General features: G+C 41.2%; 1 protein-coding gene across 5 annotated transcripts in view; it reads left to right on the top strand.

The window, feature by feature from the left end:
• The window catches only part of LOC140719311 (myocardin-related transcription factor A-like), a 222,208-nt gene that overhangs the window by 59,182 nt on the left and 141,926 nt on the right, over positions 1-21,100 (top strand). For 4 of the 5 annotated variants that reach the window (XM_073033853.1, XM_073033854.1, XM_073033855.1 and 1 more), the window contains one exon: positions 15,001-15,208. The gene's annotated coding sequence lies outside the window, so the exon portion shown is untranslated. Of the gene's footprint in view, positions 1-13,762; positions 13,851-15,000; positions 15,209-21,100 lie in introns of those variants that run through there. The other variant, XM_073033856.1, reaches the window with a different exon arrangement.

The following is a 21,100-nucleotide window of genomic DNA, read 5'->3' as shown; positions in this document are numbered from 1 at the left end:
ATTGTAAGCCAATGGGGATTTCTCACATTCCCATTCTCTTGGGATTAAAATTAAAACTATATTCTGGCAGCTGACTTGCACTCTTGTCAGATTTTGGACAATCTTAAAGATTCCGAGGTGGTATTTGAATGATGAGCAGACCAAAAAGTTTGGTCTTTTTGATCCACCAAATAACCAGAGACTTTTTCCAGAGATGAACTGGCTAAGACATTTTAAGGTGTTTGGAGGAAAGTTTGGGTGGGAGGTGTCAGTTGTAAGTTCTTTACACAAAGAGCGGTGGGTTTGTGAAATGCCCTGCTGGGGCGGTGGTAGAGGCAGATACCTGAGGGGCATTTTAGAAACTCTTAGGTGGGCACAAGGATGATAGAAAAATGGAGGAGGGGAAGGTTAGATTGATCGCAGAGTAGGTTAAAAAGTCAGCACAACATAATGGGTTGAAGGGCCTGTACTGAGTGGTAATGTTCCACGATTTAGGCCTTTCACTTAGTTAAATCAAACCAAACCCTTTACAAGTAGGTATCTACTCTGACTTTTAATGAATTGAGGCACTCCTATAAAAGTTTCTGCTATTTCATATATATTAGTTTAACTTTCATGTTTGCACTCTATTCTTTGAACTATGTCGTCTGTATGAATAGTGCTCTTTAAGTAATTATTTTAATTATTAAATGAGAGATAGTGACAAGAAACAAGGAGTAGCTGTGTGGAATGTGAAATGCTTCTGAGTTAGTATCCAAGTACAAATGGTTGGGCGGTTAACACTGCACTGGACTGTTCATAGTCTGTTTTACCTGACTTCAAAGATTTGTTATACTATTAAAGTGTAAGGTACACTCAGTGGCCAATTTATTAGGTACACTTTTACATTTGTTAATGCAAGTATCTAATCAGCCAATCACTTGGTAGCAACTCAATGTTGTCTCCACACCCTGCTGCCCATGGGAGGACTGCAATGAGGCGGAATCAGTGACCCACCTCTTTGCACACTGTGGGTCCGCGAAAAAGGTGTGGAGGAGGATGGAAGGGGCGGTGTCAAGATTCATCCCCAGCAGTTGCGTAACTGAGGAATCCCTGATTTACGGGCTGTTCCCGGGGACGCACACGGAGACAAACATCCGGTGCTGCTGGCAGATCATCAACTCAGTGAAAGACGCTCTTTGGTCGGTCCGAAACGTGATGGTCTACCACCAGCACATGGAGACGCCCGTGGCTGAATGCTGCCGGCTGGCACATTCTCGGCTGTAGGATTATGTGCTGAGGGATGCACTCAGGATTGGTGCAGCCACTGCGCAGGCCTGTTGAGGAAGGACCACCGTTTAAAGTTCATCACCCGCGGGAGTGGGAGGGGTCAGGTGAGGAGGAGAATACCCCTCATCAGGAGTGGCTGGAAATGTATAGACCGTAAAGGAACTTTGGTAAAGGAATGAGAGTCAACGCCTGGATGTTTATCGTTAATAATTTTATTTTATTGTAAATAGTCTTTAATCCTTGTCTAAAGTTTGAGCGTCAATGAGTGTTTTATTGTAAACATCTTTAATAGGAAACAAATGGTTTTTTTCTATGTAAATAACTTTATTTTGTAATATTTCTGAATAAAGTATTTTTGGAAAGAAAAAAAAATTGTTCAGACCAAACATCATAATGAGGAAATGTGATCTAAGTGACTTTGACTGTGAAATGACTGTTGGTGCCAGACAGGGTGGTTTGAATATCTCAGAAACTCCCGATCTCCTGGGATTTTAATGCACAACAGTCTAGAGTTTATAGAGAATGGTGTGAGACACAGAAAGTATCAAGTGAGTGGCAGTAAACACCTTGATAATGAGAGAGGTCAGAGGAGAATGGCCAGACCAGTTCAAGCTGACAGGAAGGCAACAGTAACTCAAATAATCACACATTCCAACGGTGGTGTGCAGAAGGGCATCTCTGAATGCACATCACATCAAATCTTGAAGTGGATGGGCCACGATAACAGAAAACCATGACTGTACAATCAGCGATCACTTTGAAGGTACAGGAGGTATCTAATAAAGTGGCCACTGAGTGTATATTGTGTATGCAAATGTAGTAGCAAAGTTTAGGACAGATGGTAGACATTAACTTGGAAGGCTTTCTTTGGAAGTGAACAAGGGACTTGGGAAGGAAATGCTGGGCACACTTTATAGATTCCGTATAATAAAAATCTCAGTAATGTTTCATTGTTTTTTGTTGCCTTTCAATTATATGCATGCTTATTCAGGGAGGGAGGGAGGGGGAGAGAGAGAGAGAGAAAAGAAAAAAAAACAGCCAAGGAGAATTGCTGGCTGGTAGGAGGAGGCCAAGGAGGAAGAAATTTTTCTCATGTGGTGCAATCAGTTTCAGTTAATGATCAGTGTGTTCTGGTATTTCCCCACTCTTTAGTCTTGGAACGTAGGTTGAATTATAACCTTGACTGGTGTCCAGTGTTAGTTGTTCCCAGTGGGTGAATTTCATACATTTATTGACAAGTCCACCAGGGAGATTGATTTACCTGTCTCAGTGGAGAATACAACTGGTATGTTGTGCTTTTCGGTCTCTCTGAGCATCCTCCACAGTGACTTATACAGCCTGTGAAAGTGGGGGTAAATGTAGAATTACAGTGGGGAATTCTCAGTTACATTAACTGCATTGACTGAGGGTAACGTAGAGCAAAGGGACACATGTCGCCCCAACACCCTGCAGCTTTGCAAGCTACTTTTGTCTCCTTTTCCTTTCTAATGAAAGGTCTCTGATTGTTTTTCCCCCTACACCGTGTAGCTTGATCTGAGCTATTTCTAGCATGAAGGCGTGAAGGGGAGAGGTGGCAAGATAAATGACATTAGTTTAGATAACACTGCATGAGAACTGGGTGTTCACATTTGCAGTGTAAATAGACTCCATCATCGTTAAACCTCTGTATTGACTTTGTGTCCTGCATCACTGAGTTTAAATTAGTGTATAATCATAAAGAAGTACACAAGTCACCAGGTGCAACCCTAATATTCTTTTTCCTGCAGGCGTATTTAACAAATCTACAGAACAGTAACTGTAAACAGGATCAGTGGACAGCACACTGTGCAAATGCTGGTATAAATAAATAGCAATAAATAATGAGAGCATGAAATAACAAGATAAAGAATCCTTAATTGAGACCATCGGCTGTGGGAACACCAGAAATAGAATGAGTGTAGTTATCACTTTTGTTCAAGAGGCTGATGGTTGAGGGGTAGTAACTGTTCTTGAACCTGGTGGTGTGAGTCTTGAGACACCTGTACCTTCTACTTGATGGCAGCAGCGAGAAAAGAGCACGGCCTGGGTGGTGAGGATCTCTGATGATGGATGCTGCTTTTCTATGGTAACATTTCTTGTAGACGTGCTCAATGGTCAAGAGGGCTTTACCTGTGATGTACTAGGCTGAATCAACTTCCTTTTGTAGTATTGTCGACTCAAAGGCATAGCTGGCTGTAATGCAGCCAGCCAACACACTTTCCACCACACATCAGTAGAAGTTTGTCAAAGTTTTTGATTTACCTTTATAACTTGTTACGTTGTAACTTATTTTAATTTTCTAACATAAAGTGCTGATGTAGCTCTGTTCCCTAGCTAGCTGTATCACACTAGTGTTTATTTTGCTGGACATAGTACAGTTGCTGGTCATGGTGCGGAAAAGATTCATGAGGACAGGGGTGCTTGAGTCATGAAGAGAAGCAGGAGTGCAGGAGTTTGAGAGGAGACCTTGTAGAAGTATATATAATAATGAGTATGTAGATAATATGAATGCTCACAGATTTCCCCCCAGGATAGGTGAGTTGAAAGCCAGAGGATTAGATTTAAGTGAGAGGGGAAAGGTTTTAAAGGAGCTGGGGGGGGGGGGGCAGTTTTTGTTTGACACAGAGGGTGATTGGTATATGGAACAAACTGCCAGAGAAGCTGTAGATGTGGGTATGATTATGATGTTTAAATGACAAGTGAATATGGATATAAAAGGCCTAGAGCTGAATTTCCCAACTTTTTTCTGCCATGGATCAATACCATGAAGTAAGGGGTCTGTGGACCCCAGGCTGGGAACCCCTGGCCCAGGTGTATATGTGCCCAAACAAAAACAAGTGGAAGTAACCCAAGTAGTCATCTTGAACAGCATGGAGAAGTTGGGCTGAAGGGCCTGTTTATGTGCCATATAACTATGTTTTACTGCAGTGTGTTTCCTTAATGCACATTGGATATAATGATTAATGAGTTGGAGAACAGTGTGCTAACACATGCTGAACTGGTCATAATACAGTTTCTATCAGGAATTAGCCCCACAGTAGCCAAATACCATCGTCTCAAAAATGCAGGCTGCCAGTTTACTGTGGGAGTTTATTTCGGAGAGTTACTTTGGAAACGGACAAGCAACTGATAATTGATACTCTAAACAATGTTGAAAGTACCCTTTACTATTTAACAAAATAAGCATATAGACATTAAACACACCTTTACTTTTGAACTTTGCACGCACTTTATGCCAATTTGGACATCTACAGAATGTATTTTCCTTGTCTGTTAATATTGTGTTAATATTTTATGTGAGGTATATGGTATGTATACTGTGTTTTCACCTTGGTTCCAGGGGAACATTGTTCCATTTAGCTGTATACATGTGTACAATAAACTTGAACTTGAAATCCAGTAGGATAAATTTGTTAACTACAATTCTAAAGCTCTCTAGTCCTGAACACCCTTTTCCCCAGTGATGCAATTGTTTTTAATAATGCAATTTTCTGTAATGTCAAGTTTGTTAAGAACACAGCTATTGTGTTGTAGCAGAACTGCCTGTACTTCTACAGTAGATCTATTTAATGATGCATTTAGACTTCCACCTGCCTTGTTATTATTACAAATACAGATTCCAGCTGGGCACAGATAAAAGGAAGTTTCATCGTGATGTCTATTATTTCCAACCAGTATTTGGGGTGTTTTTTTTCTCTTACTACTTTTTTTTGCCTTCTATTGATTTTCCTTCCTCCAGGAATCAGCTTCATTGCTTGAATATCTGCAATCTCAATTTAATGAAGCAACCTCCTCTACTGTCCAAGTGGGCCTGCACCTAACTCCTACCAGACAGTCAAATAGATAAATCACCCCTGTCTGAGATATTTTTCTGTAGCTGAGGGCTCCAGATTAAAGGGGTGACTCAGGCTGCTGTTTATTGTTTCAGCTTAGTGTTCAACACAGTCATTCCCTTCATACTTATTCAAACCTTGACTCTGTACCTCCCTGTGCACCTGGATCCTTGACTTCCTTATCAGGAGACCACAGTCATTGTGCAGTGGTAATAACTTCTCTCTGATGGCCATCACATACACACTTCACGGATGTGAGCTTAATGTAGTCCTCCACTTTCTCTACACTCACTGCTGTGTACAGCTCAAACACTATCTGTACATTTGCCAATAACTCCACTGTTGGCAGAACCTCAGATGGCAACAAGGAGGCTTGCAGGTGTGAGATAGATCAGCGGTTGAATGGTGTTGCAACAACAGCTTTGTGCACAGTGTCAGCAGGACCAAGGATTTGATTGTAGATTAGGAATAGGATGTTGGGAGATCACACGCCATTCCTTGTTGAGCGGTCAGCAATGGAAAAGGTAAGCAGCTTCAAGTGCCTGAGCACCAACTGCTCAGAGAATCTATCCTGCTTCAAGCAGGCTTCGATTACAATGGCGCCTAGGAAGAATGTGGTGACCTGCCTCAGTTACTATCTTTTAGTAGCGCTTACATCCACTGTGATGAAGTGTTCTGACTGGTTGGTGATGAAACATATCAACTCTTGCCCGAGAAGTGAGCCGGATCTGCTCTAGTTTGCCTACCGGCCCAACAGGTCCACAGCAGATCCCATCTCATTTGCTCTTCACTCATCCTGGAACAGCTGGACAGCAAGGGTGCATACATCAGGACGTTCTTTATTGACTGCAGCTCGGCATTCAATGCTATTATCCTCGCAAAACTAATCAATAAGCTTCAAGATCCTGGCCTCAGTACCTCCTCGTGCAATTGGATCCTTGATTTCCTCACTTGCAGACTCAGTCAGTTTGGATTGGCAACAACATCTCCTCCACAAGGCTGCGTGCTGAGCTCCCTGCACCACTCATGTTATAGTTAAGACTGTGGCTAAGCACAGCTCCACTGCTATACTTCATGTTTTCTTACAACATAGAAGGAGTCTATTTCAGCCCATCAAGTGTGCTCGCTTGTATAACAATCCCATTTCTCACTAACGTTTTCTCTTACGTTCATAGCCAACTTGCCTAACCCCCACTGCCCAACCAGATTCTACCCCTGAGCTGGAAACTTGGGGAAATTTGCAGTGAATGATTAATCTACAGTGCTGCATGACTTTGGAATGTGGGAAGTACCTAGAGGAAAGCCACATAGTTATGCAGAAAACAAGGAAACTTCCACAGCATCAGAACAGTGAGGCCACAACTGTACTAGCTGTGTCACTGTGCTCTGCATATTTCTGATGTATTTTGTACTGTAAGTTACAATATATAAATTTCTATTTCTTTGCCAATGTCTACAAAGGAAAATTCTAACCATTATTATTTCACTACAAATATCTTATTTCTGTTAAAAACTATTGATCTTCTGCTCATTATCAGCTTTTAGCTGCTTGGTGATCACACTGAGCTCAGTCAGTCGTCATGGAATCTAGAAGTTAGATAGGTTGTAATACACTTTGGCCACTTCTTAGGTTCCTCCTGGTGTGGCCTTCTGCTGCTGTAGCCCATCCACTTCAAGGTTTGATGTGTTGTGCATTCAGAGATGCTCTTCTGCAAACCACCATTGTAACGTGGTTACTTGAGTTACTCTTGACTTCCTGTCAGCTTGAACCGGTCTGGCCATTCTCCACTGAGAGGGCATTTTTGCCCACTGAACTACCACTCTCTGGATGATATTTTTTATTCTTCGCGCCATTCTCTGTAAACCTGCGAGACAGTTGTGTGTGAAAATCCCAGGACATCAGCAATTTCAGAGGTTTTCAAATCCCCCACATTTAGCATCAGCAATCATTCTATGGTTAAAGTCAATTAGATGACAATTTTTCCCCATTCTGTTGCTTGGTCTGAGTAACAACAGAACCTCTTGGCCACGTCTGCATGCTTTTATGCCTTGAGTTGTTGCTTCGTGATTGGCTGATTAGAGATTTGCATTAATGAGCGGGTGTACTTAGTAAAGTGACTACTGAGTGTATTTTTTTGCATTGCCTGATTCCAGATGCTTTACTAAATCACCGTTATAAGATAATTCACCCTTGGCCGCTGGAGTATACCTGTTAAATGTGGTAGTCGTTCCTTTGATTAAAACTGTAATTTGCCCCATGACCCCAGTGAGATGCAAATAATGTGCATTTGTATATTGAGTAAAACTCAATGGGAAAGGCCTTTTCTAGTATTCTCAAGGTGGGCTGGGATTTCAAAATGAGTTTTTCTGCTGCCCTGCCTTGCATGCACTAAAATGCTGTTTGGTGACTTTGGTAAATGACTTAAAGGGGTCCTTGTATTCAAGGTTGATGTCTGTATAGTAACTATCAACATCAATAGAAGGTTTTGTGACTGCAGGTAATTGATGGTTGTGCGCAGTGTGTTGGTTTGGAACAAAACCCCCTTTGTGACCTGTACCTGTTACTGGAGAGGTACAGAGGCAAAATCTTACCAACACTAGTTGTCTGCACACCAGGTGACAGCACTTACAGCGTTCTTCCATGTTCTTTGTGCTGTGTAAGTGCTTCACTCGAGCATGCTTTGTAGCCCAGAACTTAACAGCCTTCTTTTGAAGGTAATGTAGATGCTTTTCTTTGAAAACCATAGCAGCTGAATTAATTTCTAAAGAAAATATTGATTCAGTTAATGAGTGATTGATCAGCATATTCTCCTGGAAGTCGGTTATTCATGAAACCAGTCAAGCCCAGTGAGGAGTGTTTCCTAGCTGACGAGATGCTTGATGTCTGTGGGTTATTGTATTCTTGGAAGTTAGTGTGACAAATCATTTTGGCTCTTTCTGCTAACTAACTTTTCTCTGAGCCAAAATGGATTTCTTGGCTTAAGTTTGCTTATTCAAAGTTTTTAATTTATATTCTAAGTACCTAATTGACTTTGATTTCAAGTTTTGAAATATTTTGCTTCAAGAAGTTCTCTCCTTTTGTTACAGTGATTGTGCAGTTCACAGACTGCCAAAGAATGTTATTTACCGTTGTTGAACCTGTGTATGTCCTTCTTGTAACTGTCTATTTGTGAGGTTTAAATTAAGATTACTTCTCAGTGTGGAATAGTAATTTGTCAGCACTGGAATGTGTTTTGTCATCGTGGACAGGGAGTCTGTGGCATCTGCAGGCTCAAAGTTCAAAGTAAATTTATTTTCTCAGTATGTACATGTAACCACATGCTGTCCTGTGAGAATCATTTTCTTGTAGGCATCCATAATAAAACAAAGAAGTACAGTAGAATCAATGAAAACTACACTCAAAGCCTGATGCAGGAACCATGCATCTGTTCCCTATCTGCATTGTTTTCTATGTTGCGCCGTTATTATGGTAACCAGTCACATTAAGTGATGTCATGCAAAAGGCAAAGGGAATAACTTATGTATTCTTGCTTATTTCATTGCAGTTTGTAGCTCGGGACTGGCGGATGTCGTATCTTTTGCTCACCGCTCAATAACGCTTAGCTTACACAGACTTTCAAAGAATGTTATTTACCATTGTTGAACCTGTGTATGTCCTTCTCATAACTGTCTATTTGTGAGGTTTAAATTAAGATTACTTCTCAGTGTGGAATAGTAATTTGTCGGCACTGGAATGTGTTTTGTCATGTGGTCACAATTGTGATATTCACTCAGTGGCCACTTTATTAGGTACAGGAATGGAACCTGGTATGGTCTTCTGCTGCTGTAGCCTATCCTTTTCAAGGTTTGACAGAGATACTGTTGTAACACATGGTTCTTTGTGTTGCTGTCACCTCCTTTATCAGCTTGAACAAGATTGGCCACTCTCCTCTGACCTCTCTCATTAACAGGGCAGTTTCGCCCAAAGATCTGCCGTTCACTGGATGTGTTTTGTTTTCCACACCTTTCGCTGTAAACTCTGGAGATAGTGCAGGAAAATCCCAGGAGATCAGCAGATTCTGAGATACTCCAACCACCCCATCTGGCACCAACAATCATTCCACGGCTGGTCACTTAGATTGCATTTCTTCCCCGTTCTGATGTTTGGTCTGGACAACACAAAAACTCCTTCACCATGCCTGCATGCTTTTATGCATCGAGTTGTGGACCCATGATTGGCTGATTATATTTTTGCAGTAATGAGCAGGCAGCGTACCTATTAAAGTAGCTACTGAGTCAGAAAATATGGCAGCCAATTTGTACCTAGGCTCCTAGCTGAAGAGATGCTTGGTATGTGTGCATTATAGTATTCCTGGAAGTTGGTAATTGAACCATTCATTGTGGTTCCTCCTGCTAACAATTTTTTGTCAGAGCTAAAATTGATATCTCACTTAAGTTTGTTTATCGAAAGCTGACGATGGAGTAGTAACCAAACCAGTTATGTTGAGTGATGGATGAACATTGGCCGAGGCACCTGATGTAACTTCCCCCAGTTCTCTGAACTTGTGTAATGGGATCTTTTAAATGCACCTGAGAGCAGTTGCATCATGTAGACAAAAGGTGGGACTTGCGTCATTGTTGAACTCTGAATCCTGCACTGAAAGGAGGGTCTGGGTTTTTGTTTTGGATGAGCGGCTTTGAACCTGATACCTATCTAAACTGGAATGTCTAAGCCCCTGTAAAATGACATTTATCTTTTACTTGGTTTGAGACACTCCACAACCCGAGGTCACAATCCAGACTATTGAGACATCACAGGTCTTGGTTAACTCTGCATTTTCAGATTTCAGTAATCCGCTTGGGTGCTTCATTTCATGTGATTTTGGCAAGCCAGGATCGCATTGACTCTTATTTAATATATTAAAAATTAAACTTTGAACAATTCCAATCAGTGTAACTTTACATAAATCTGAGTAGCATAATGGTTTGGGAATTGTTAACTTTTCACATTCTCATGTACTGAATGATTCTTGTCTTCCTTAGTTTTAATGGACAAAAAGTAGCTATTCTCAAATTAGTTTTGAGCACTTTCAAGTTGCCTTGTTTTTAAGGTGCTGCCTTTTTACATTAGGCTCAAGTTATCACTGATAGAAAGTATGTTTTGTTTTCCCAGTATAGTTAAAATAACAATTAGCAATATTTCTTTTCGTAATGTTTCAGTACATTTAATGTCTTATTGTTTTTTGTTAATTATTTTTGGAAAATAATGAGCTTGTTATGTTGCTCTTTACCTACTTTTCATCTCACTTTTTTATGCCCCTTTTTATTTTTCCTTCTTCTTCTTGGCCCATCACCCCTGCTGGGTCACAGGCCACTGGAGTCCTCTATCCCAGGGTAGTCCTTCAAATTGTGCCATCTGTAGCCCATCAAAGATCCTTCCTCTCCCAGGGATCTGGCCTTTGGTATTTCTGTAGCACTGGAAAACCAGCCCCATGTCCAACCCTCCTCCTATTGCAGCCGGGCTTGGAATCGTCTATGGCGGAGTTTTTTACTGCAGTCCTTTAATTTCAACAAAATCCCATCCCTGTTGGGTTTATGGTGAACTTAGTTGCCCACTTGCCGTCTTGCATTTTTTTTTCTGATTTATTGATTTCATTGAGGCTGAGCTTTGAGTTGAGCAACTTCCCTTGATTCATTTCCATTATTTCTCTCCTGTGTCATTGAACTCAATTCCAAATGGCTGCTGATCTATAATATTTCTAAATACCTAATTGTTTTGAACATGCATTGAGTCATCATGTGTTCCTTACTCATTCCAAGTTGTCCACTTCACTCAACCGCACCGTACCAGGCTGAACATGTCACAAGTGGCCTTTCTGCCGTGGCATCATATGTATTAGAATAACCAACCATAAACCTTTTGAGCTTTTTCCAAATGTATATTTGGTTACTTGAGGTCATCCACTCCTGTTGCTGTCTGCCCTCTCTATTCCGTAATGGAGCAAGTGTTACTTTCTGCTTGTATTACTTTCACAATCTTTTTACTAGGATGCTTCAAGTACAAATAATGGAGTATTCAGTCACCTAGATTTCTACCTCACTTCCATTTACTCATCTTCATAAACCTCAATGCCAACATAGTTAGCACAATATTTCTTCTGTTTAACCTGTTGAATACTTCGCTCTTCTTAAATCCAACAGTCTGTCCTTCAGTGACATAAGCAGTTGATGCAACTTAACTTTGGAATTTAACTCTCTAACCTCTGAATCTGGATTGTGCTCCTGCACAGGACATTATCCTTTGAGGAGCATGGCCAAAAATGAACTCTCTTCCAAATGGAACTTGACCAGATCTTCAGAACTTTGCGTTTGTATCTTCCTCAGTCTTATTAAAAGATATAAAAATAGTGATTGAATCATACAGAGACCATTCAGCCCATTTGGTCACTGCTGGCTAAAAAAAATTGATCCATTTAGGTTTCCGTCACTTCCAGCCCACTGCCTGCAGCCTTGTGGGTTATGCCTTCAAGCACTCAACCGTCAAATTTGATGAGATTTTCTGCTTCAATCAGCCTTTCAGGTTCTCCATAACTGCCTGCCTCAGACTTCATATGTTGATTGAAAAATACTTCTTTAAATACCCTCCCCCCCCCCCGATTCTTCTACCAATAACTAACTAAAACCGTGGAAATAACTAAAGCCTGCACTCTGATGGAGGGATTCCACTCGAAGTGCTGTCAATATCTCTCCCCCACACCCACAGTTTCTACCGAATCTGCTGAGATTTTCCGGAAATTGATGACAGATTTCAGTATCTACAGTCTCTCTAACTCAAATCCATGTCCCCTAGTAGTTAATTCAAGAGATGGAATTTTAAAAAATTCTGTGGATAATGTTTTGGGTAATTCTTTGAATTTATTTGTACATGGGATACAGATTCTCTTCCATAGTTAAGTGAGAGCACAAATGTGTTTAGGGGATGTCAGACAATAATGTATAGGAGCAAAGGATAGGTTAAAGTGAAAGAAGTTCCCTGGAAAACGCTGGAATAGAGCATTGACTTGAACTTCCATTTGCTGTAATTTTATATTTCAGTGAAAATGGTTGGTATTCTTCCTGAATGTATAGAATATATGCTTATCTGGGTTTCTTTGTAGTGTCTTATAGAAATCCTGGATTCTGAACTCTGCTGCTGCACAAGAAACTAGCTTTTGTTGCATTTATTCTCTGGGTACACACTCAGTGGACTCCTTATCAGGAACCTACTGTACATAATATAAAGTGGCCACTCAGTGTATGTGGTCTTCTGCTGCAGCCCGTCCACTTTAAGGATGGTTGTGTGGTGCATTCGGAGCTGCCCTTCTGCACACCATTGTTGTAATGTGTGGTTATTTGAGTTATCGTCACCTTCCTGTGACCTTGAACCAGCCTGACCATTCTTTCCTGACCTCTTTCATTAACAAGGTGCATTCGCCCACAGAACTGCCGGTCATTGGATGTTTCTTTTGTTTTTGCACCATTCTCTGTAAACTCTATAGAGATGGTTGTGCATGGAAAATACCAGGAGATCAGCATTTTCTGAGATACTCAAACCACCCCATCTGGCACCAACAGTCATTCCATGGTCCAAGTCACTTATAGATCACATTTCTTCCCTATTCTGAAGTTTGGTCTGAAAACAGCTGAACCTCTTGACCATGACTGCATGCTTTTATGCATTGATTTGACTGATTAATTAGATATTTGCAATAATGAGCAGGTGCGCAGATGTACCTATCGAAGTGGCCACTTTATTAGATACATAAAGTATAGGCGCAAAGGATAAGTTAAAGTGTAGGAGTTTCTTGATAGACACCGGAATAAACCATTTGGCTTGAATTTTCCTTTCACAGTCAATTGCATATCACAGTGAAAATGGTCAGTATTCTTCCTGAATCTATGGAATTTTTTTTTATCGACCTTTTCCGAATCCTTTTTATTATCCTTAAATATTTGGATAGAGGAGCGGAGTTATTGACATTACTGATTATATCCGTTGTAATATAATAGCCCAGCTTTGTTCAGTTTAGTTTAGTTTTTTTAATTTCTAATTTGGGGTTTTGTTTGGTATTTTCTTTTCTATCATGTTAAATACATCATGGTTTGGGAGGCTTAGTACATTTGTGTTATCTATAGCTTATATTTGTATATACTGTCTATTAACTATGTATTTCCAATCTCTGTACTACTATTGTTATTATGCCTATGCTTGAAAATTAATATAAAGATTTAAAAAGAATCTATTGAATATCTGCTTACCCGGGTTTCTTTTGTAGTTCTTGTGGAAATCCTAGTTTCTGAAATTTGCAATTAAAAACTTCTGTGGCATTTATGCTCTAGGTATATATGCCTTTGACAATACATTTAAACTTAAACTGAGTAAAATACAGGGATGGCACCTGGCTGGGCAATAAAAGTACCTGCTATCTCAGTATAGTTATGTTCAAAACACAGCTTGAAAGTGTGGTGTCTATTGTTCTGAGAAGTGGATTGCTGCCTTCCATTTTATCATTGGGATCGCGCTGCCCCTTGCCTCAGGGAGGAGCAAAATGACTCATTCATTTGCTGAATGCAGTACTTTGTCCAAGGTCTTTCTGTAAGTGCGTTTTTTTGAACAGTTAGGTGGTGTGAATGGGTCTACGAGACGATTAGTTTGTGCAGCCGTTCACAGTGGAAGTATTTTTCCAGCAGCAGTCTTAACTTTTGTCTACACTGGAGAATCGACTTCTTAGGGTAAGTTTCATTCACAAGAGCATGCTGTGTGTTATATAAAGGACTTTTTGGTGAAGCACTTTTCAGACATCTACGTGCTTCCTTGTGTACAGATTGTGAGTGTATAATGTGTTTGAAAATGAACATCCATGGGACGCTGACAAATGTACAGAGTGAATATCTAACCAGGAAACAGGTTATCAAAAGCTTGGTTAAAGAGGTAGACTTTGAAGGTCTTTGAAAAGGATGTGATTTGATGTGCCCCCATTGTATGGTTAAGCTCCGAGTGTTACCCTAAGCCAAAAGAAAATAACTTGTCAAGGGCTATTAGCCATGCAATTTTAATCTCCTCTTTTATATAGTTGTTTGAAGTAGCAGATAGTTTTAGATTGGGCTCTGCTGTTGTTGATTTTACTCGGATTTGTATCATTCTTCACCAAAGGGGTCAAGGATGACTTTTATAGGTGGGCAGGAGATTCCCTAAACGCTGTTTGGGAGGTTCTGTACTGCACTTTCTCTGTGCTGCCTTTGAGGAGACTTCAGATGCTCCCTGCCTGTCCAAGTGGTGCTGTTTCATTAGCTTTAAGGAGGCATTGGAAACATCCTTGAAGCTCTTTCCCTGTCCTTGTGAAAATGTCTTAATGTTATGGAGCTTAGAGTTGTGATACTAGATGTTATGTTTCACCCATCAGTTGTTTGACCATAGAGCACGATGCTGGGGGCAAGGCACTGCCTGGTTCCCCCTCTGCTGGAGGATTTGGAGGATTTTAAGGAGATACCAGTGGTGGTCTTCATTGCTTTGAGGTGGCCACTGTTGATGGACCACCCCTCTGCAGTGGGAATCCTTGCTGTCCTGAAGTCCGAAAGCTTAGTGCTCAGTAATACTTCATAACTGCTGGGCTGCCTGGAGGTGGTGGTGAATTTGGTTATCGTCGCCTACCTTCGCTGTGAGATTGATCGTGTGTCAAGGTTAGCTATCTGAGAGCAGAATTTGCATTACTAATGGCTTAACAGTGCAAAGAGAATTATATTTTACAAATGAAGTTGAAAATTAATTAATTAGCCTTTTTATTGTTTTGATCCTTTGTTAGAAAATAGTACAGTAGTCAGAATGCATTCATATTTTTAATCAATTAAGCTATTGATTTCTTTTCTGTTTTCATCGTTGCAGGTTAACATTCAAGCCAAAGTGGATTTGCCGAATGAAGTGAGCCAACCCCTCCCCGTCTCTGGTAACGGTTCAGACGGTGGTGGGGTTGGCGACAGTGAAGATGATGGATCAGCTCCGAGTCCACAGAGTGAAGCGGTCACAAATGAACTGCAAGAGCTCACGCTGCAGTCAAGCAACGGCCTCTCTCCTTTGAACAAGAGGAAAAATGGTGAGCATCTCCCGGCTATACGTCCCCTAGTTGTGGCTTATGTTGTGTTAGGTTTGTGATCTTGGGCACATTCAGTACCCAAACACGAGTGATTCCCAGAAGAACTCATTGTAATTGCTATTGGGAGAGGTGAGAACAAGATCAGGCCCAGCTGTGAAGCTTTACACTGTTGAATATCATGCCACTTGCTGTGTATAGGAAAGATTTCTTCCTGCATGCGATCATGCAGAAGCTAGTATCGTGACCAGGTACAGGACAATACTTTAATGTCAGCTGTTTACTTGTGCTGAATTGGAATGTTATCCATCTATACTTCTATCCCTCTATCCAACTACCCATCTATCCACCAATCGCTCCCCTCTCCTCTGGCCCTTTGAGCCATGCTGCCCAGCAACCCCGATTTAACCTGAGCCTAACCACAGGATAATTTACATTGACCCATTAATCTACCAACCGGTTCGTCTTTGGACCGTGGGAGGAAACCGGCGCAGCAGGGGGAGAACATGCGAACTCCTTATAGGCGGCGATAGGAATTGAACCTGGACCACTAGTGCTGTAAAGCATTATGCTGACGACTACACTACTGTGCTGCCCATTGCTGAGTATATTTTGTTCAGACACAGTTTATGTTCAATTCTAGTTCTAGCATGGTTGTCGTTCCACTGTAGTGGAATGCTGCACTGGCAAATATGTTGTCCTTTCAGGTGTGATGTTAAACTAAGAATCATTCAGGTGACTATAAGAGATCTCATGGCGCCACTTTGAAGGAACATCAAGGGAATTTTTCTGTATCATGAGGCGATGCTTATCCCCTGGCACACATTCCTAGAGCACGCGTACTCTTGTTGTTTGTTGGAATTTGGGTGATGTTTCCTTACATCACAACAACTCTGTTCCAAAGATGTCTCAATAATGGGAAATTGTTTTGTGACAAATGTTTTTTTATATGTTGCTAATTGTAATCTGCAACATGTGGATTATTAACTATTTCCAGTGCTTTCACGATTGAAATCAGACAAGCAAAGTTCAGGGTCCTGATGAAGGGTCTCGGCCCAGAACGCTGACTGCTTAATCTTTTCCATAGATGCTGCCAGACCTGCTGAGTTCCTCCAGCATATTGTGTGTGTTGCCAAGTAAAGTGCAGGTTTTGTTTTCCCCTGTCAGTGTAATGTGACAGAAAACTGACTCAAGGGAGATTTCCTCCATTTTGTTATGCGGTTAAAGAAAACTGCCTCAACTGAGATGCTAAAATGGACATTCAGCATAAAAAAATTTATTTTAAAGTGTCATTTATTTTGAGGGTACAATTGAAAGTTGGGTTTCCCAGAATGAAATATGACTGTTTCCTTTCTGGCTGTCATTTCCCATCATTCTAGAAATTTGACCTCTGCAAAATGCATATGTACATTTAGTATTTACAGTTCTTTCCATATCACACATCGAATGTCTCTGGGAGGCAACTATTGATGCTGCACAATAAACTGGAACCCAACTAAGATAATATCTATTGTCCCTGACTCTGGCTCTACCATAATTGTCAAGTATATTATAATAGTAGAAAGTACGAATTGTTCGAATATCAATGTTTTGTCTGCTCAGTCGCCTAATGAAATTTGACTTACTCTGACATTCTTTGTTGGGGTATGGTTATCATGACATCGCCAACATTTATTGCCCGTTAAGTGTAGTTTATTATCGTGGGCAGCCCGGTAGCATAGTGGTTAGCACAGTGCTTTACAGTACCAGCGACCCGGGTCAATTCCCCGGCACTGCCTGTCAGGAGTTTGTACGTACTCCCCATGGATTTCTCCAGTTGCTCCGGTTTCCTCCCACAGTCCAAAGACGTACCGGGTTGTAGGTAATTGGTCATTGTAAATTGCCCCGAGATTGGATTAGATGTTAAATTAGGGGATTGCAGGCCAGCATGGGTCGAAGGGCCAGAAAGTCCTGTTCTGCGCTGTACATCAAAAATAAATAAATAAAACCCATCCTGGCTTAGTGTTAATCACAGGTCTGGAGTTGGGTTTTAACGATCAGGGAGGGACAGTTATCACACTTTACAATAATCCAGTCATTCCTTTGTTTCTATTAAGTGACTTTCTAATTCCAAATTAATTTAATTACTCATCCCCATGACAGAATTTAAAATAGTGATTCCAGATCAATGGTAGAGTATATAGCCAGTAGTTTAGTATATATCCAGTGTGCCATTGAGGTGTATTTTACCTTTAATCCTGCACACCATTATAATCTGATTTATTGGATTTTGTCCCAGTAAATCTTTTAACTCTGTTGTGCCCCCATTGAATTTGCTTCATGTCAGCAGCACTATTCACTTCACCTGGTGTTCTGGTCTCAGAGAAGTGCTTCATAAGCTAAGCTCATTTCTCCACTCATCCTGTCCAAAGTTATGTGAAATGTTCAAGTTTTAGAGCAGCGTATCCAGGTCTCTGGCCAACCAACAGAAAAACATCCCGAGAACTGTATGTTCTGGTCGCAGCTCAGCATCTCAGAATCAGGTTTATTATCACTGACATGGCCTGAAATGTGTTGTTTTTGTGGCAGAAGTACAGTGCAGTATATAAGTTACTCTAAGTTGCATTCAGAAAAATATAAAAAAAATTAGTGCAAAAAGTGAGGTAGTATTGTGCTGTAGGTTTTCTATGTTTCTAGTGTTCATAAACCATTCAGAAATCTGACTGTGGAGAGGAGAGGAAAACTGCTTTTAAAATGTTGAGTGTGTCTCTTCAGAGTTCTGTACTATCTTCTTATCACTAACATCAGGGAGGACATACAGGAGTGTCAGCTCCAACTTTCTCAGGCAGTGCGTTTCAGATTGCAACAATGTTCTGGGTGAAGAGAATTCTGCCTCTGATCTTTCCTAAAATTCTTACTCCTCATATTAAACCTTTCCTGGAATGAACTGAAATTCCAGTCACTTCTGTTTAACTGGAAATACTTCATGGATGTTGACTTTCTGAGATGGGCCGCTGCCACCATTAGTGTGTGATTTGGACTCAGAGGGACACCAGGTTTTGTAAAGGTATCTTTCACTTTGAAGAACCCCAGATGATCCACTTAGGAAGTATTGATTTATTTAAACGGGAAGCTATTGGCCCCGTATTATAATATAAAGTAACCTGGGCACTTTGTGTATTTGGAAATAATTCCAGACCTGGGCTTTAATGTAATTGAATGGAAAGACTAGAGGACAAAATCCACAGTTTTGAATTCCTGCAAAAAAATGAGACCAAAAGATGTTTCATTCCATCATTTCAGAAAGAAATCTCTCTCACTCACTCACTCACTCACACACACACACACACACACACACACACACACACACACACACACACACACACACACACACACACACACACACACACACACACACACACACACACACACACACACACACACTGTGCAAAAGAAGACGAACCATGCACATTCATACATAAATAATCCTGAAAATGTGATTTGTAGGCTCCTTGAAAGTGAGTTCATAGGTCATGGAATCAGCTCAGTTTTGAGGAGAGTGAAATTATCCACGTTGGTTCAGGAGCCTGATAGTTGAAGGGTAACTGAACCTGGTGGTGTAGGACCTCCTCCCTGATGGCAGCAGCGAGAAGAGAGCATGAACTGGATGATGGGGGGTCCTTGATGTTGGATGCTGCTTTCCTGTGGCAGTACTCCGTATAATGCTCAGTGGTGGGGAGGGCTTTTCCTGTGATGGACTGGGCTGTATCCCCCAGTTTCTATTGGCTTTCCCTTGGCTGGTGCATGTAGTCTTTCTGTTAGGAAAGAAAACAGAATGAAGGGGTTAACATTGATTGTGGAAGCAAGCGAGCGATTGTCCTCACAAGATAAAGTTCACAGCGCAGTAAAAGCATTTGTGTATTCAAGGCAGTTCTTGTTGTGAGAGTGAGCTCATGCATGTTGGCTGCACCTAGTGGGAGGGGTGCACATCAGGGCATGTTTGTAAAGTCAGTTACGTTCAGTGTCTGTGCGATTATAGTTTGAGAGGTGAAACTGCTATGGACCAACATTGAAAGTATTGCAAGCCAAGTGGATAGCAGTGACGTTTGGAGCAAGAAATAAATGCTCATAATCCACAAAGCAGGTAAAACAGCATATGATTGGGTAGGAGCGTGGGATTTGGTTCACTGCTGGGTAGTTTGATTGCTGCAAACAATATTCTTGTCCCAGTTAGCTGAGGGAGATTGATTTCCAGACAGAATAGTGCCCTGGGGATCGAGTACTGTAGTTTAACTTTTATCTTACAATCCTGCTTGGATGGCCCACTCACTGCCAATTTGAGCACATTCGTATGCTGTTTCTCGCTTAGTGTGAGAAATCGAGTACGAGCCAAGTAGTTCTCAGAGATATTTTTAAGAGTTTAACACTGATATTTTAAAAATATTTTCCCCATTAGCCCCCTCCAAATGCCCCCACCTATTTTTAGTTGCAACAAAATATCAGGACTCCATTGACTTGGGCTTAATGTTCTGTTTAATTCTTTTACACGAGAATATCTGTAGGTTCTGGAAATCCAAGGCAACACATGCAAAATGCTGGAGGAACTCAGCAGGTCGGGCAGCATCTATGGAAATCAATAAACTGTCGATGTTTCAGGCTGAGACCCTTCTTCAGGACTGGAAGTTGCAGGGGAAGGGGAAATAGGCTAGCTGGAAGGTGATAGGTAAAGCCAGGTGGGTGGGAAAGGTCAAGGGCAGGAGAAGAAAGAATTTGGTAGGAGAGGAGAGTGGACAATAGGAGTAAGGGAAGGAGGGGGAAGTAATAGGCAAGTGAGAAGTGAAAGGTCAGAGTGTGGAATGGGGGGGGGGGGGGGAGGTGGAATTTTTCACCTGAAGGTGAAATCGATATTCATGCTATCAGGTTGGAGGGTACCCAGACAGGGTATCCTCCTTTCCAGTCCTGAAGAAGGGTCTCAGCCTGAAACATCAACTGTTTTCCATGGATGCTGCCTGGCCTGCTGAGTTCCTCCAGCATTGTGTGTGTGTTGCTTTACGCTTACTCAGCTGATGCCTCTACACCCTAAACATTAAGACTCAAATCTGAGACATATACACCATTGCAGTCCATTATTTTGCTGAGCTACTCTTGTGATATCATTTAAGTACTTCATTGCATTTAAATTGGAACGGCCCTGGAATAAAATCAATCGTATGAAACATTAGTTGGCCTTTTTGGCAGTGGATGATCGAAAAGCAGTTTTTGTCTTTTACTTTTCCCCCTCAATTCGTAAAAGATGTGGCCTTTGAGAGGAGTGTGAGAGGTGGAGGGGTTGGTGATTGGTGCAAAATTTGTATTTTTTCACAGCATATGAGCTTTGATCATCAGTCCATAATTAGTGTTGAGTAAATTCTCTAATAACAAAAATAAAATTTTGTGAGTTTTAATTGCAAATATCTGATGTACAATAGGCTTTATTCTTGTAAATTCCAAGCTTTTAGTATTCTGTAAAATATCAACCAAAATATTGTTCCCTCCCCCTTCAAGATTTGTGTTTGTTCTGTAAGTTCTTGACTAGCTTACAACTCATTGGGTGCTATAGTGGCTGCTGGATACCAGGGTTATCTTTGTACTACTGCGCGGAGTTATGTCTACAAAGGGGGAATCAACACCACAGAGACTGTGAAACTTTGCCATTGCTTCCTCCCCTCTAGAGATGGTCTCTTTGGAACTGCTGGGATTTATCGCTAAAATCCAGGCATAATCTTTGGCTATGCATGCTTGCTGACTAGCATGCACTTTGCATTTCAAAGCCCTGATACATTTGGGGACTAGAAGGGGGAATGGTCAGGGCAGTAATTTGGTTCTGAGGAGAACCAAGTAATGAATCAGCATTTCTACTACAATAGGCTAAGCGTT

This window comes from Hemitrygon akajei, chromosome 31 (genome assembly GCF_048418815.1).
Source record: "Hemitrygon akajei chromosome 31, sHemAka1.3, whole genome shotgun sequence".
Taxonomy (NCBI): domain Eukaryota; kingdom Metazoa; phylum Chordata; class Chondrichthyes; order Myliobatiformes; family Dasyatidae; genus Hemitrygon; species Hemitrygon akajei.
Note: the sequence above shows the minus strand (reverse complement) of the source record. Positions and strands in the feature narration are given on the sequence as shown.